Here is a 14,035-nt window from a genome sequence, read left to right on the forward strand (position 1 = left end):
ACCTCTCTGCTCTGCTTTCCCAAAACTCAGGCAAATCTTTGTTCCCTAGGACCATTTCTGCCTCCCCAAGCCCTGCAGCGTGTCTCCTGGTACTACAGATTCCAGGCCAGTGGTAATCCCATGCCTGCAGCTTCCAGGAGTTGCTGCTTCACCACCTGCATGCCCTGAACCCTGGGAGCTTATCAGTCAATCAGCAGCACTCCAGTCCAGGGCCCAGTGACAGTTTTAAGATTATGCCATCCCTAGGTACTGTTGGTGCTGTTGTCCCCCCCCCCTCCCCCTCCCACTCATAATATCAGGTAATAGGGAACAGAAGGTCAAAGTTTCCTGGAGCAGCTCATGGGTAGAGTCTATGACAAAATTTTGAAAAATTTCTGAAGCAAGCTGACAAACATTTCCATCTTTTATTTTACATTATAAAAATGAAGTTGTTTTCCAACTTTGCTTATGTCTTGTATACTTTATTTTCTTTTTAAAGAGGAGAAATGATGGGGAGAGGAAATGGGTGAGGAGAAAATGAGAGGATTGGGGATGGGGAAGGGGAAGGGTGTGAGAAGGAAAAAAGGACTGAGAGAGAGGGGGGGGAATCAGGGATGAGGAAGATCTGGGGTGGAGGGAGGTGAGGGCAAAAGACTGGAGATCATGAATCTGGAATGGGGAAGAGGAGGGAAAGGGAAAGAGGCTCTGGGATAGAGGGAAGAGAACAAGGGAGTAGGAAATATTAGGGGGTAGGTTCCAGGATCTGGAGGATAGAATCCAAGATCAAGGGAGAGAGGACCTGAATTGCACAGTGAGGGTTGGGCAGGGAAGGGAGGAAGCAAGTACCCCGACTGTGCTCCTACCCCTTTCCTATTGCATCCCCTCGACCTCCCACCCAGTCTGGAATACACACATACACCCAGCACCAAACTCTTCTCTCTCATACACACAAACACTGTACCCCTGCTCCTATTCCACTCTCTTTTACATAACAAAAAGTCATGATGCACCAAATAATATCATAAATTAATTGTCTGTCATCACATACAAAATTATATCAAATCGACTATTCTTTTTATTTCTTAAATGTAATATTCCACGTTATCCATCTGACAGTTGAATGCAGATTACAAAGTCACACATAATTTTGAAAAGACAAACTATCTAAATAAATGTTAAAACCTGAATTAAAATTATTAGCCTCACTATAATATGCATAATCCTCATTTTCCATTTTGCGACAGGCAGAATCGTACAGATCAGTGCCCTGCAGGAAAAGGCTGAGAAGGTGCATGGAGTATGTTTGGGATAGGACGTCAATATGCTGTAAAGGCAAGAAGCCAAGCTATGCTTGTACACACTTTATTATCAAAAACTGACTCATTTGTGTAGGCTGTCATTTATTCATTCCAACTCCACAGGAATCTGTGGGGGGTGGGGGGAACATCAGTGACACCTACATCCAAAAATGCAACCCAATACATACAGAAATATCATCATCCCAAAAGGTTTTTACTTGAGTATAAAAGACTACATAACAGATGAGGGTCCAAATAACAAAACCATATGAACCATGTATCAGTATACTTATACATACATACATACAAACAATATATACGGTATGTGCAGCTCCTGCTGTTATGTTGCCGTGTTTTAGCATCTAAGGTTTTTGCATTTTTGGGACCCTTCCCTTGCCTTTGTCCCACTCTTTCATGGGATGAGTCTCAGGGCTATACATTTTTCCCTAAGTATGTTCAAAGGGTCCTTCCTTGTACCCCTAGAGGACTGATCAGCGTCTTTCTACTCCCTTAGAGGACTGACCAAAGAGTTTTGAGAGTATTGAAGGGTTTGTGGAGTTTTGAGAAGAGATGGGTTTTGAGGGGGGAGGGTTGCTATGGTTATCCAATCTGGAACAGCTCCTGATAGGACGACCCCTGCCCCCCCCCCCCCCCCCCCCCATCTCTGGAAGGACAGGGTTCTTGGGGTTCTTTGTGCTCAGTTACTAGCAAAGGAGGAGACCTGTGAATTTATGGGGTAAAAAGAAGTGCTGGAGACACCTATTTTTGGATAAAAGGGTTTTTTTTTAATTATCTCTTCTTTTATGATTGTCCTCTATGGGGAAGGGATAGCGGCAGCTGTGGAGGCTGGAGCGTGGATAGAAGATACACCATGGATAAAAAACACCATTGCTTTTCTTGCTAGGATTTTTCTCTTACTATTTATGATTTTTACCCTCTTGTCTTGGATACTCGTTTTTAAATTAAAGTAATTTTTTTTTCCAGTTGAATCCAACATTGTGTAACTATGGTTTGGATTAATTTCCCTACATGTATCACTTTGCGCTTGACCACATTAAATTTCATCTACCATTTAGATGCCCAAGCCTCCAGTCTCTCAAGGTCCTCTTGCAATTCCTCACAATCCGTTTGTGATTTAACTAGTTTGAATAATTTTTTGCCATCTGCAGATCTGATCCTCCACTCATCACTCCCTTCCCCAGATCATTTATGAATATATTAACAAGCACTGGTTCCAGTACAGGTCCCTGGAGCACACTAGTATTTTTACCTTTCTCCATTGAGAGACATGACCATTCAGTCATACTCTCTGTTTCCTATCTTTTAGCCAGTTACCAACCCACAATAGCATCTCATGAGGGACATTGCTAAATGCCTTTTCAAAATTCAGATTCTCTGGGTATTCAGACATGGGGATAGAGAAATACCTACAGTACCTGAATGTAAACCGGTGTGATATCTCAATTGAGATCAAGTGTCAGTATATAAAAAAATAATAAATAATAAATAAAAAAAATAAAAAAATAAACAGTTAGATTTGAATGTCAGCTAGCTAAAATTTGTCAGACTATTTTGATGATTATATTCATCAGTGAGACGTTTATCCCGCTGAATATCCGGGACACGTTATTTGGTTAACTTGTCCATATGCTGGATTTCTGAATATTGGCTTTAAGATATACAATTTCCTAAATTCTGGATGATATATGTATAGGGAAGGTCACTGTGGAGGTCCTGGGCTTGATTCCTGGTCATGACCTTTGTTCCTTAGGGCTGGCTGGGGATGTTGCAGCATTCACAGCCCCTGGAGTGGAGTGGAGTGGGGGAAAGACTCAACCATCATTCGCTGTTAGCAATCATTGCCCATTAGACGAGATCCAGAGGGAACTGTGGTTTGTGGCCCCTGACCATGGGCCGCTGCAGTGACTTGGCCAGAATTGAGAGGGCAATATAAAATACAGGAACAAAAAATACTCTAGGTAGTTGGGAATATAAGCTTGTGGCGTTATATTCCAACAGTGTGCTATCTCGATGGAGTTGAAAACTTGTAGGAGTAAAGTGCTGATCAAAAAAAATAAATAATTAAGAAGACTGTATCACAAAATCCTACTATTTAACTTCTTGGCATACCGGCTTACATGATACAGAAGAAAAGGATTCAATATAGCTATCACTCAAATTAATAAAATCCTTGTATGTAATTTTATAGTATAAAACTATTTATTTCAATATTTTATCCTAAAAAAAAAAGAACAAAGAAGAGGATAAGTAGGCACTGCAAATTTCTATATTTCTCAAAATCCTGCTTGACCACAGGATCTTACAATTAGATAAACATGGAAACAAGGAGCCTACAAATATTCGTGACTCAGTCTTTACAATACACCACTGTCTTTCATAACTATGTTATGTATTGTGTACACACAGGAGGCAAAATTCCATTCTGTTTTAAATGGAAGTAAATACTGCAGGGGAAAAACCTGCCAACTGTATACACAAAAAGCAGCGGCCGAAAGGTTTCATGTTTCAGCTTAGTTCTTAAGGCAGAAAGTGTGCCAGCCGAGAGTATAAGAGCTGCAAACAAATGTACACATTTCTTTTTACCCACCCTCAGAACTGATCTCTAACTAAATGTGGGTTGTTTTTTTTAAGTGAGCTAGACTTTGTTGTTACTTCAGCCTAGGAAAGAAAGCATGGCCCCAAGAAACCGGACAAAGAAAGAAATATTGCAGTTTCCTGCTCCGCGCCACACAAAGCATAAATCAAGTCCCCTTAAAAACAACCAGCCGCAGCAGAAAAGGAACCCTGTTAGGGATACAAAAAAAGAAAAGGACAGAAGTTTTACCTCAGCAAAGCAGCATGTCTCCAGCACTTAATCCTTCCACCTCCGACCCAGGCTCTTCAATCCCCTCTCATTTCAACAAGTCATAAACTTGGCGCTGTCTGTGCCATGAATACCTGCTGCTGTAAACAGCAAATCACCTGTCCTCTTAGTGCAGGCAAACAGCTGAACCTCGGCTCCTTCCCACTGGCAAACACTAGGAAGCAGCTCACCTTGAATTCCATTAACTCCTTCCTTACTGAGCTCAGCTTCCAAGGGGCTGCTGTTCTAAAGGCTTTTGGTACACAAAGAGAAAAAAAAAATAGTGTAAGAATGAAGTGCGCGCTATGCAGGCCTAAAATTATGTCTTATAATGTTCTGATATAAAGAGAGGTGTCAGAAATCTGTGACTTAACTATGCAAGTCAACAATTCATACTGGACTGTTCAAATTTACACAAAGAATTTACACATAATAAGCTCCACCGGTTGTATCACCTTCATAGCTCTATACTTAATCATTGGTCCTATTCAGAACATTTTTTTTATCTATACATTTTTCAATATGCAAATTCAATTATTTATATGAAAACATCTTATTGATAACTAATCTTGTTTGTGAATCCATATTTTTTCTCCCTGGTTTTAAGCAAACCCAACACACGTGTCAACCACAATTTGAGACAGGGGTATGCTTCTTAAGTTTCTTCTCACATTTTCATTGACCACTCAAAGGAGAGTCCATCAAGGCGTCCAAAACAAGGTTAAGTTATCAATAAGATGTTTTCATATAAATAATTTTATTTGCATATTGATAAAAAAATGAACTGATTAGGATCGATGATTAAGTATAAAGCAATGAAGGTGATACAAGCGGTAGAGCTTATTATGGTGGGTCTTATAATTCTTTGAGTAAATTTGAACAGTGAAGTATTCATTGTTGAATTGCATGGTTGAAATGTTTTGAACCATGCAGCCTTAGGTAACAGTGAAAGATGAAAGTCTCTCTTTCTCTCTGCAGATGTGTACCAGAACAAATGCATGGGATTTATTTATTAAAAAGAGAAAAAGGGCTCAAGTTTGGTTATTCCTGCCTCTTTTTTTTTTTGGCTGAGTGTGCAGTTTTATTAATTAATGTTTGTGCCTGTTTGAATTTAGAAATTGCCTACTTTATGGAAAAAATCCAAACATACATACTTTGCCCATAGCTCAATGTTTCTTTTCCTTCCTTTTTTGTGGACAAAAATATTTCCAGGGTGTCAATTTCTCCTGCTGCCTCAGAAAGTATTGTATTTAGGTGCAGACTTATTATCTTAAGTTTCATTGTAAATGATTAGTCATATATGAAAGAAATAACTTAGGTGTTTCAAACTCATTACATTTAGAAGCATTCATTGATAAAGTGGAATGGACATGATGTTTTTTGGGTGTCTCGAGACTGCTGCTATGCAGGGTCATTCATCAAACTGCGATGTGGCCTTATGGTGTGCGCACACGATACCAGCAGCATCGCAGCGGTACAATGCAAATTAGAGGAAGGTGAGGAGGGTGGGCGGGGTTAGGTCCCGGCAGTGCTGCGGGGGATACTGTTTTACACATTATCGCCGGCAGCACCTCAGGAAATAATTACACGTTATCCCGTGGCATTATGGGTGTGAAAGTGTGCAGCCCGGCCGCAACCACGACGGGCGAAAACACACCGCCACGATGCAGCCGGCTGCACAATTTCTTCCCCCCGCCCCTTTTTTTTTTTTTAGCATGGCTCATCGTTCTGCTATAAATGTAGCAGAATGATGAATCTAGGCCGTGGCTTGATAGGCCACATGGATATATCTGAACTTTGTTGGGTACTCTCTGCAATGTTTTTTCTTTTTCTTTGACATATTTATATTCCCCCATTTGTATGCAATGGGGATTTTCGCATGATAATTCACTTTCATTGCATTGCTTATATATATATAAGCAATGTTCCAGCTTGTTGCAAGCTTCCAAGTTCTCTTCCCTGTTGATTGTAACTTTGACTCATTCCTACCTACTGTTTATCTTTCGTTTACTTGAATAGTTACCCCAGTTTTATTCTTGTTAATTGTAAACCGATCCGATATGGTTATTTACTATGAAGGTCGGTATATAAAACTGTTAAATAAATAAATAAATAAATAAATAAATAGATAGATATTTATACATATGCGAAAATCCCCATTGCATACAGATGGGGGAATATAAATATGTCAAAGAAAAAGAAAAAACATTGCAGAGAGTACCCAACAAAGTTCAGATATATCCATGTGGCCTATCAAGCCACGGCCTAGATTCATCATTCTGCTACATTTATAGCAGAACGATGAGCCACGCTAAAAAAAAAAAAAAGGGGCGGGGGGAAGAAATTGTGCAGCCGGCTGCATCGTGGCGGTGTGTTTTCGCCCGTCGTGGTTGCGGCCGGGCTGCACACTTTCACACCCATAATGCCACGGGATAACGTGTAATTATTTCCTGAGGTGCTGCCGGCGATAATATATACATATATATATCTGTAATTAGTATTTCTGCAATTTTCAGGAAATATTGATTTATTTCGTATTAATGTATTGATTTAAAATCTCAATAAAAATCTAAATTATAAAAAAAGTTTTTTGCTTGCTTTTCGGAGCAGACCCCCAGGTGTTTCTGTGGTGTAATTAGGAAGCTTCGCCTTCAGTTTTATTTTATTTTTCCAACAACTAATCAGTGTTTATCATAACAAAATAAACAGGAAAAAAATCAGTGGAATAAAAGGACTTTTTTTTTTTTGCATTGAATTTTTTCCGTTTTTTGTTCTTTACAATAAAGACGGAAAAACTCCCAGGGACAATAAAATAAAAACTGAAAAAGAAGATCCCTAGATGTAATTCAGGCTGCTGATGCTGTCAAGTGGACAATTAGAAGCAGATTTGTATTATTATTTGCCTGGTCAATGTACGGGCGCTCATCCCGTTGATATCCAAATTAAAGACAACAAACTGCTGGTTCTATAAACAGGTTCCTGCCTATTTGCCTCCTACTCAGCTCTGAAAACATCTTTAAGCGGTAAAACTCCAACACCAAACCACAATCCTTCCCGCCAGGAAGCAGTCGTCCCATCCCAGATCCAACTAGGTCATTGTTGATTTGTATATATTAAAATCGTTGCTGGAAAACAATTTAGGACACCTGCTTTTGCTTGCGATTGCTCATGCCACTGCTTCTGGCCAGAAATTTTATTGTTATTTTAAGGCAGAATATAGTTTCAGTCAGGAGATGTGAGATAAAAAAAAAAAACAAAACCAGCCGCTGATAGATTAGCTTTAAAAAGCAAAGATAGGTACTTTTGGAGAAACAAAATGACATTCTCTTGAGTACAAAATGAGAAGCTCTTCAAGATGAACATAAAAGGGCTGGTTTGCAGTGTTTGACTGGCCAATGTGGGTCTGCACACCTTGGCGAGATTCGCCAGTCATGGCCAAAATTTGCACTCGGCACGATCAACCTGAAATCCTTGTCAAGGTTTGGTAGTAAAGAACAAGATTTGCTTTCAATAATGCACTCAAGGGTTAAGTTAGTAAAATGCTAAGCAAATGTAAGAGTGTGCAACTTGCCAGGGTCTGCCTCAAAACAGAGCTATCGCCATGCCATACCCGGGAACTTTTGATTTCCAGTCACCCTGAAATTGTCACGGAGTAGCAAGGTGGGGGCAGGATATGCACACAAACTTTGACTTAAACATACGCACTCTCGTTCACTCACACCTTTGTTCACACACATACATGCTCATTCTCACTCACTTCTCTCCCTCTCTGTCTCACACGCACTCTCGCACACACACACACACACATACACATACGTACACAATCACACACTCACTTCTCTCCTTTTCACAGCCTGATACACTCTCATTCATGCCTATCCTTGCTCTAGTCCTAGGAAAAGCCTCCATCGTGAGAATACCCCAGAGGACTGTGGGGGTCAAAGAAAAGGGAAATCCTGCGATTGGAAGTGTAAATATTTGTTTAAAATAAATAAATAAATAAATAATTGAAAATTGTTTGCGAGATGCCCCTTGCAGTAGGTGCTCAGGCTGGAAACTGGTGCTAGCCCCTGAGTGGCATGACCCTGGTGTTTGGTTACTGGTGAAAGGGGAATAGCACTCCCGGGGTTGACAGAGGCAGTCCGAAAAAAGAAAGAAGAGGGCCGCCCATGGACCCTCCATCCCACCGGTGGCGTAGGCAATAAGAGGCCTGTGCATGATCCGACAGGCAGCAGGAGGGAACCCGTTCAGCTGCTGCTCCTCCTCCTGTGCCAGCTCTGCGGTATTAAAAAATCGCGGGGCTAGCACTTCCTTTCTGCTGATCTCAGGATGCACAAGAACAGCAAGAAGGAAGTGCTAGCTCCTCAGATTTTGAATACCGCGGTGCTGGGACAGGAGAAGGAGCAGCAGTTGAACGGGCTCCCTCCTGCTCCAGGTTGGATCCTGCGCGGGCCTCTTCTTGTCTTCACCACTGGTGGGATGGGGGTCCACTGGCAGCGCTCAAGGCCTGCTTTCTTCCTCCGCACCCAGAGTTTTCAGGTGTTGACACGGAGTCCTGGCAATTTGTTCAGAATTCCGGAGTCTCAGACATGGCTATCACAAGCTAGCTGAAGTGCAAGGTAGGGGTCAGTGTCATGCCCTGATGTGTGCATAAATAAACTTTACAAATGATTATTTTCAGAACCGGCTTTAGGCTGGCATGCTATTGAAATGTGGGATTTTTTCCTATACAGCATAAGGGCAATTTTCAAAGTCATTTATGCTGATAAGTAAACATTTTACTCAGCTACAATTGGTCTCCTTCAGTGTGGCCAAAAGTATGTTTAACCATGTTAAGAAACATTTTTCACAGGCGTGTTTTCATCAGGGACAGTAAATAATGCACACAGTTTGCATTTTCAATTCTCCACGCATTATTTTGAAGGAAAAGAGTACCCCCAGAAAAGCAGGAACAAATGTGTGTAATTTAGCTTTGAAATGTGGTGCAAAGTCCACAGGAAAAAGTAGGTTTAGTGTAGGGGTTAGGGGCCACTTTTACATGCAGAGTGAGATGTACAAACAGAACAGTACACTCTTGTGAAGATTTGATGTCCTTCGGAGTGAGGAAACTCACACAACGATGAGATTTATAAAATGATCTCTCAACCTAGTTTGATGGACTCTCTACCTGGGTAACATTAAGCTAGGTTGAGAGAACATTGTACAAATCTCATCGTTGTGTGAGTTTCCTCACTCTGAAGGTCATCAAATCTACACAAGTGTACTGTTCTGTTTGTACGTCTCACTCTGCATGTAAAAGTGGCCCCTAACCCCTACACTACTACCTAAACCTCACTTCAAGTTACTAAATGGGCCTCCTATAGTAGCATAAATAGCTGCTTACTATGGTACTACTCCCAGAGGCTTTCTCTCTCCCCCCCTCCCCCCACATTCTAGGCCCTTCCTCAGCCCAAAAATACCCAAAATGGAATTTGTGAAAAAATGACTGGCTTTGTAAAGCCAGCCCACTTTTTCAGAAATCCCTCCCCTTTAAAAAATTTGCATCGCACCATGCATCATGGTGCTTTTCACATGCATTAAGACATTTTTCACATTCGAAAACACCATAATGAGATTTGATAATGACCCTGATAGTTTGAAAATTGCCCCTTTGTGTCAAAGTGTACTGATAATTCCGTCATTCTACCTTAAGGAGACCAGTTCAGGTTTCTAACCCAGTCCTCCTTAAGGCAGAACACTGCAAGGATTCTGGGTGAAGGGAGGTTCCCTTCACCCTACCATAAGAACCCTGATCTAGAAAGCTTGTGGAGGCCCCAGGGAGCTGGTATATTTGTACCTGACAATTGTACTGGATACAAGGTGAGCCATTATTTTGTTTCTGTAAGTGTGAAGCACTTTTGCACCAGAATTGGACTAGTCAGGTCTCGTGTTCCTGGACTATTCCTGAGGCCACAGTAGGCCCAAACACACTACACCCCCAATTCTGGCTGGGTCACCAAATGAAGTTGCAAAATTCTCATTTAGGGTCATGAGCACATTGGCAATGTAAAAAGAAAAATACACGTACAGCCAGCTCCTGTGACTGCTGGCTGAGGAGAGCAGAGCAGGAAGCCACGTATGCCTACCACAGTACTAGCAGATAATGGAGTGTAGAGCTGGGCTTAGGCTGTTTTCCCATCCCCAGGCTCGCCCCATCTGGTGATCACCACAGCCTCAAACCCAAACCTTTCTCCCCTCGTAGCCTTGTAATTTTTTCATTCTGGGTTTTATTTTTTGTGATGGGTGAGGATTCTGGGTGGGGGTGATTACTTATCCTCCACTTGGGTTCTGATGCTAATTTTTGTGGAATGAAGGTGTGTGGAGATACTTTAGGAGAGCAGAAGTTGTCCATGTAACCTAAAGTCAAGATGTGGGAAAGGTATGGGATGGCATTTATCTATGGGATAATCCCATTAAGCAGCTGCCAGATTGCATCATGTATGGTAAAATTACACTACACATGGGTACAAAGAGAAATGTGAGAAGAGTGTTTACGGGCTCTGTGGGGAAATGTCTCTTTTAAGAAGTGACGGGAGAGAGATCCTCTAGGAGCAGTATATTGGGACTATAAAATACTGAGTTCAATGTTTGGTAGGCAGCGTTGGAAGGAACCCACTTGGAATGGGTGGCCCTAGAGTGGGGGCTCTGCAGAGGCTTCCCCCCCCCCTCACGGGGAAAGGCCTGAGATTGGAAGGTATTTCCCCCCCCCCCCCCAAAGACAAATAACCAAAGGGGCTCATCCAGGGTCCACGAGGAGAAGAGTTGTCAAAGGTCCCACTGTCAATGGAAGGCTTGGGCAGGAAGTGATCCAGATGAGGCTTGACGTGAGGAATCTGAGGAAAACCCTAGCCAAGGCTTCCAGGAATACTGCAGGAGTTGTCCTGGGAAAAGAGGTGACCCCCAGGGTGGTAAGAAGAAATTATTTGTGTGTTGGGGGAAAGGATGCTAAGTTAGTTACTCACCGAAGACAAATCATGAAGTGGGATTCTGTAAAGGGATGGGATGGAGTAATAATTGCAGGGGAAGTACTTGGAACAGTGTATTTAGGACTGTAATGGGAGTTAGAGTTAGTAAGGATAAAGTGGAACAACCTGTTGTTTCTGAAAGTGAATGCTGCCGCCTGCTTTGGAAACCTGCGAATCCCCGATTTAATTTGTGTATTTTGATTTCTCATGTAACCATCTGTCTACTGGTGCCCCCCCCCCCAAAACAAAAACAAAAACAGAAGTTGGTGGTTTGAATACACTTTGGAATGAGTCCTTACTTTATTTGACCGTGTGAGTTTCTGGGTGCAAAGTTGGAAAAGCAGTCAGAAGGGATTTACAGAGAGGAGTCACGGGGTGTTTTTAATCTCTGTTCCGCTCAGGAAGAAGAAAGTCACACCCTGGCCTCTGGGGCCAGATCCACTACACCATCTGCTTGACCACTTCAAACTGAGCCCTACTGAGAGGCCAGCGCTATGCTCCCAAACTGGCCCTGCACCCTCACATTTTTATATGCTCTTCCCCTGTGGCTACATTTTTTTTTCCATTTCATTTATAATTAATTTAATGTAATTTATTTGAAATTAAATAAATTAACAAAAAAAAAGAGGAAAATAAAGATAAAACAGCAAACAAAAAATGGTGTTGGGATCCTCCGTCCATGCTTCCTTCTTCCTTCCCTGCCAACCGCTGCCAAAAATATAAAAATTCAAAGCCCTTCCCCCATGCCCGCTCCCAACATCCAAATACACTTACCCCATTCGTGCGGCTGCCAACAGGGCAGGAGCAAACTCCAGTCATTCCTGCCCTGCCAAATCTGTACCGAGAAAGGCCTCAGCCGGTCCTGAGGCCGGTACCATTTTGGTGCACCAACGAATAAATAAAAAAAAACAAAAACCTGTCCGCAGCCCTAATCACCCTTCTCTCCTGCCTGACCCCCCACCCTCCCCTCCCCACAATAAACTGCTTCTCTGGGTTCAGAGTTAGTCTCCCCCTTCTCCTTCCAGATGTCAGAAAATGTAAAAAGAAAGCCAGCTTCCCTGGGATTTCCTGCCTTCTTCTTGTCCATAAAAGTGTAACTCCCTGTTGGGGGCACATGGAATGATAGAGCTCAGCCATCAAATTGTGGGTTCAAAACAAAAAAAAAAAAAGGTTGATCAGATGTTGTACTGAACCTGGCTGAGAGGCAAGAGCTGTCATTACCATGCTGGACAGTGAAGGCTCGGCCAGACACCTCTTTCCTCTCTGTGACCCCTTCTGACTGCTGCCCAACTTCTTCCACAACTGATAACGTCTTCTGTCAAACCCACACCTTGGGATAAAGGAGGATCTCACTCCTGAAAGTATCTTCAAACAAAAATCCTGTTTCACAGTTCTGGGGTTACCAATTGTCAGAGTAAAACTCATAAAAGTCACCGATTTCTCAGGGCGCACAGGGTTTGCTACAGCATTCTTAGCTGCAACAGCAAGAACAAAATATGCTTCCACCAAAAACCCATTTTAGCACAGCATCAACTCATTTCTACCCCTTTTAGCAGAGGAACTATGCCTTAGTACATTCTGTTCAAAAGTGTTAGCTTTCAGTAATTTAAAAAAAAAAAAAAATCCTTTTCCATATTCTTCTGATCAAGGAACGGGATCCCTCACTCCTAACATTAACGATTCCTTAGAATTGACTCGGTAGCATTGCCCAGGAGTGTATTCTGCATCTCTTGGAGTCGTGGCCTTGTTGGACGCCGGCAGTGGTTGCAAGGAGGCACAGAGATGCGCCCCCCCTTGGCTTCAGTCCAGCTTGATTCAACTTCAAGGGGGGAAAAGGGAATGTGCTTTTCTTTCTGAGCACCCCATTATATTTTAACCATACCAAGTGCATTTCTCCAAGAATTTCCCCAAGGGCCCATCCAGTGACCGGGTCATGATTTAGGGGGCCCTGTCACAAAAGAGAAGATCCTGTGCTCAGCCCTCTTTTTCCCCTCCATGGACAGGAAGGTGGCGGAGGATCCTGAGGCATTGGGCCATTTAAAAAAAAAAAAAAAATTCTGATAGCTGGAGGGAAGCAGGCAAACTAAACCTAATCAGAGGGAAATATATTTCTTGGGGAAGACAGGAGGGAGGGAAGGGGTAATCAGGGCTGTGGAAAGGATTTTTTTTTTAAATTTTAGCCATCAAAAGGGATGAGGCTGCAGGCAAGATTTACTTTTTAAATAGAGCAAGATGAGGGCCAGAGGGAAGGAAGATCAGGCCTGTGGGCAAGAATGTTTTATTAATTTGGCCATGGAGAGGGAGGGAAGGAAAGGGGCTGGGGCTGTGGACAGGGGATGTTTAAAAACAAAATTTACCATCAGGAGGGCCAGAAGAAGGGAGTGAGGATCAGGGCTACAGGTGAGGATGGTACCATTTTGAAGTTCTGCCATACAACAAAGCAGCAACAGCTGGGCATAGGCCAGTGAGGTTTTGCTGTTCTGCAGGTTTACAGAATGGCGCTGTCCTTGGGTCAGCGAGGGCCATTTTGTTGTGCAGCAGAATTTCAAAATGATATTGGGTCAGCCGGCACCATTGTCTACTACTGCACCGGTGGATTGCTTGTGCTCTGTGAAGACTCAGGTTGGGGAGAAGAGCCAGGATGAATTTTTTTTTTTTTTGGGGGGGGCAGGGTTTAATTTAAAACAATATAAAAATGAACAAACTTGAGGAATTTGCTTTAGTCACCATCTGGGGGGGGGGGGGGGGGGGGGGGCAGGTACTGGTTTTCCTGTAAGGCCAAACTGGGTAGAAGACACTCTCGAAAAGCACATTGTCCATAACAATCACTTGTGCTCCAAACAGAAAGCTTACGGAAGAAATTGTCAAAAAATCCAAACTGATAGTATAAT

General features: G+C 42.5%; 1 protein-coding gene across 4 annotated transcripts in view; it reads right to left on the reverse strand.

The window, feature by feature from the left end:
* The window catches only part of LZTS3 (leucine zipper tumor suppressor family member 3), a 375,047-nt gene that overhangs the window by 190,382 nt on the left and 170,630 nt on the right, over nucleotides 1-14,035 (reverse strand). For 2 of the 4 annotated variants that reach the window (XM_029593789.1, XM_029593765.1), the window contains exon 1: nucleotides 4,123-4,298. The exons of the other annotated variants lie outside the window; for them this stretch is intronic. The gene's annotated coding sequence lies outside the window, so the exon portion shown is untranslated. Of the gene's footprint in view, nucleotides 1-4,122; nucleotides 4,299-14,035 lie in introns of those variants that run through there. 4 annotated transcript variants of the gene reach the window in all.

This window comes from Rhinatrema bivittatum, chromosome 1, assembly GCF_901001135.1.
Source record: "Rhinatrema bivittatum chromosome 1, aRhiBiv1.1, whole genome shotgun sequence".
Lineage (NCBI taxonomy): Eukaryota > Metazoa > Chordata > Amphibia > Gymnophiona > Rhinatrematidae > Rhinatrema > Rhinatrema bivittatum.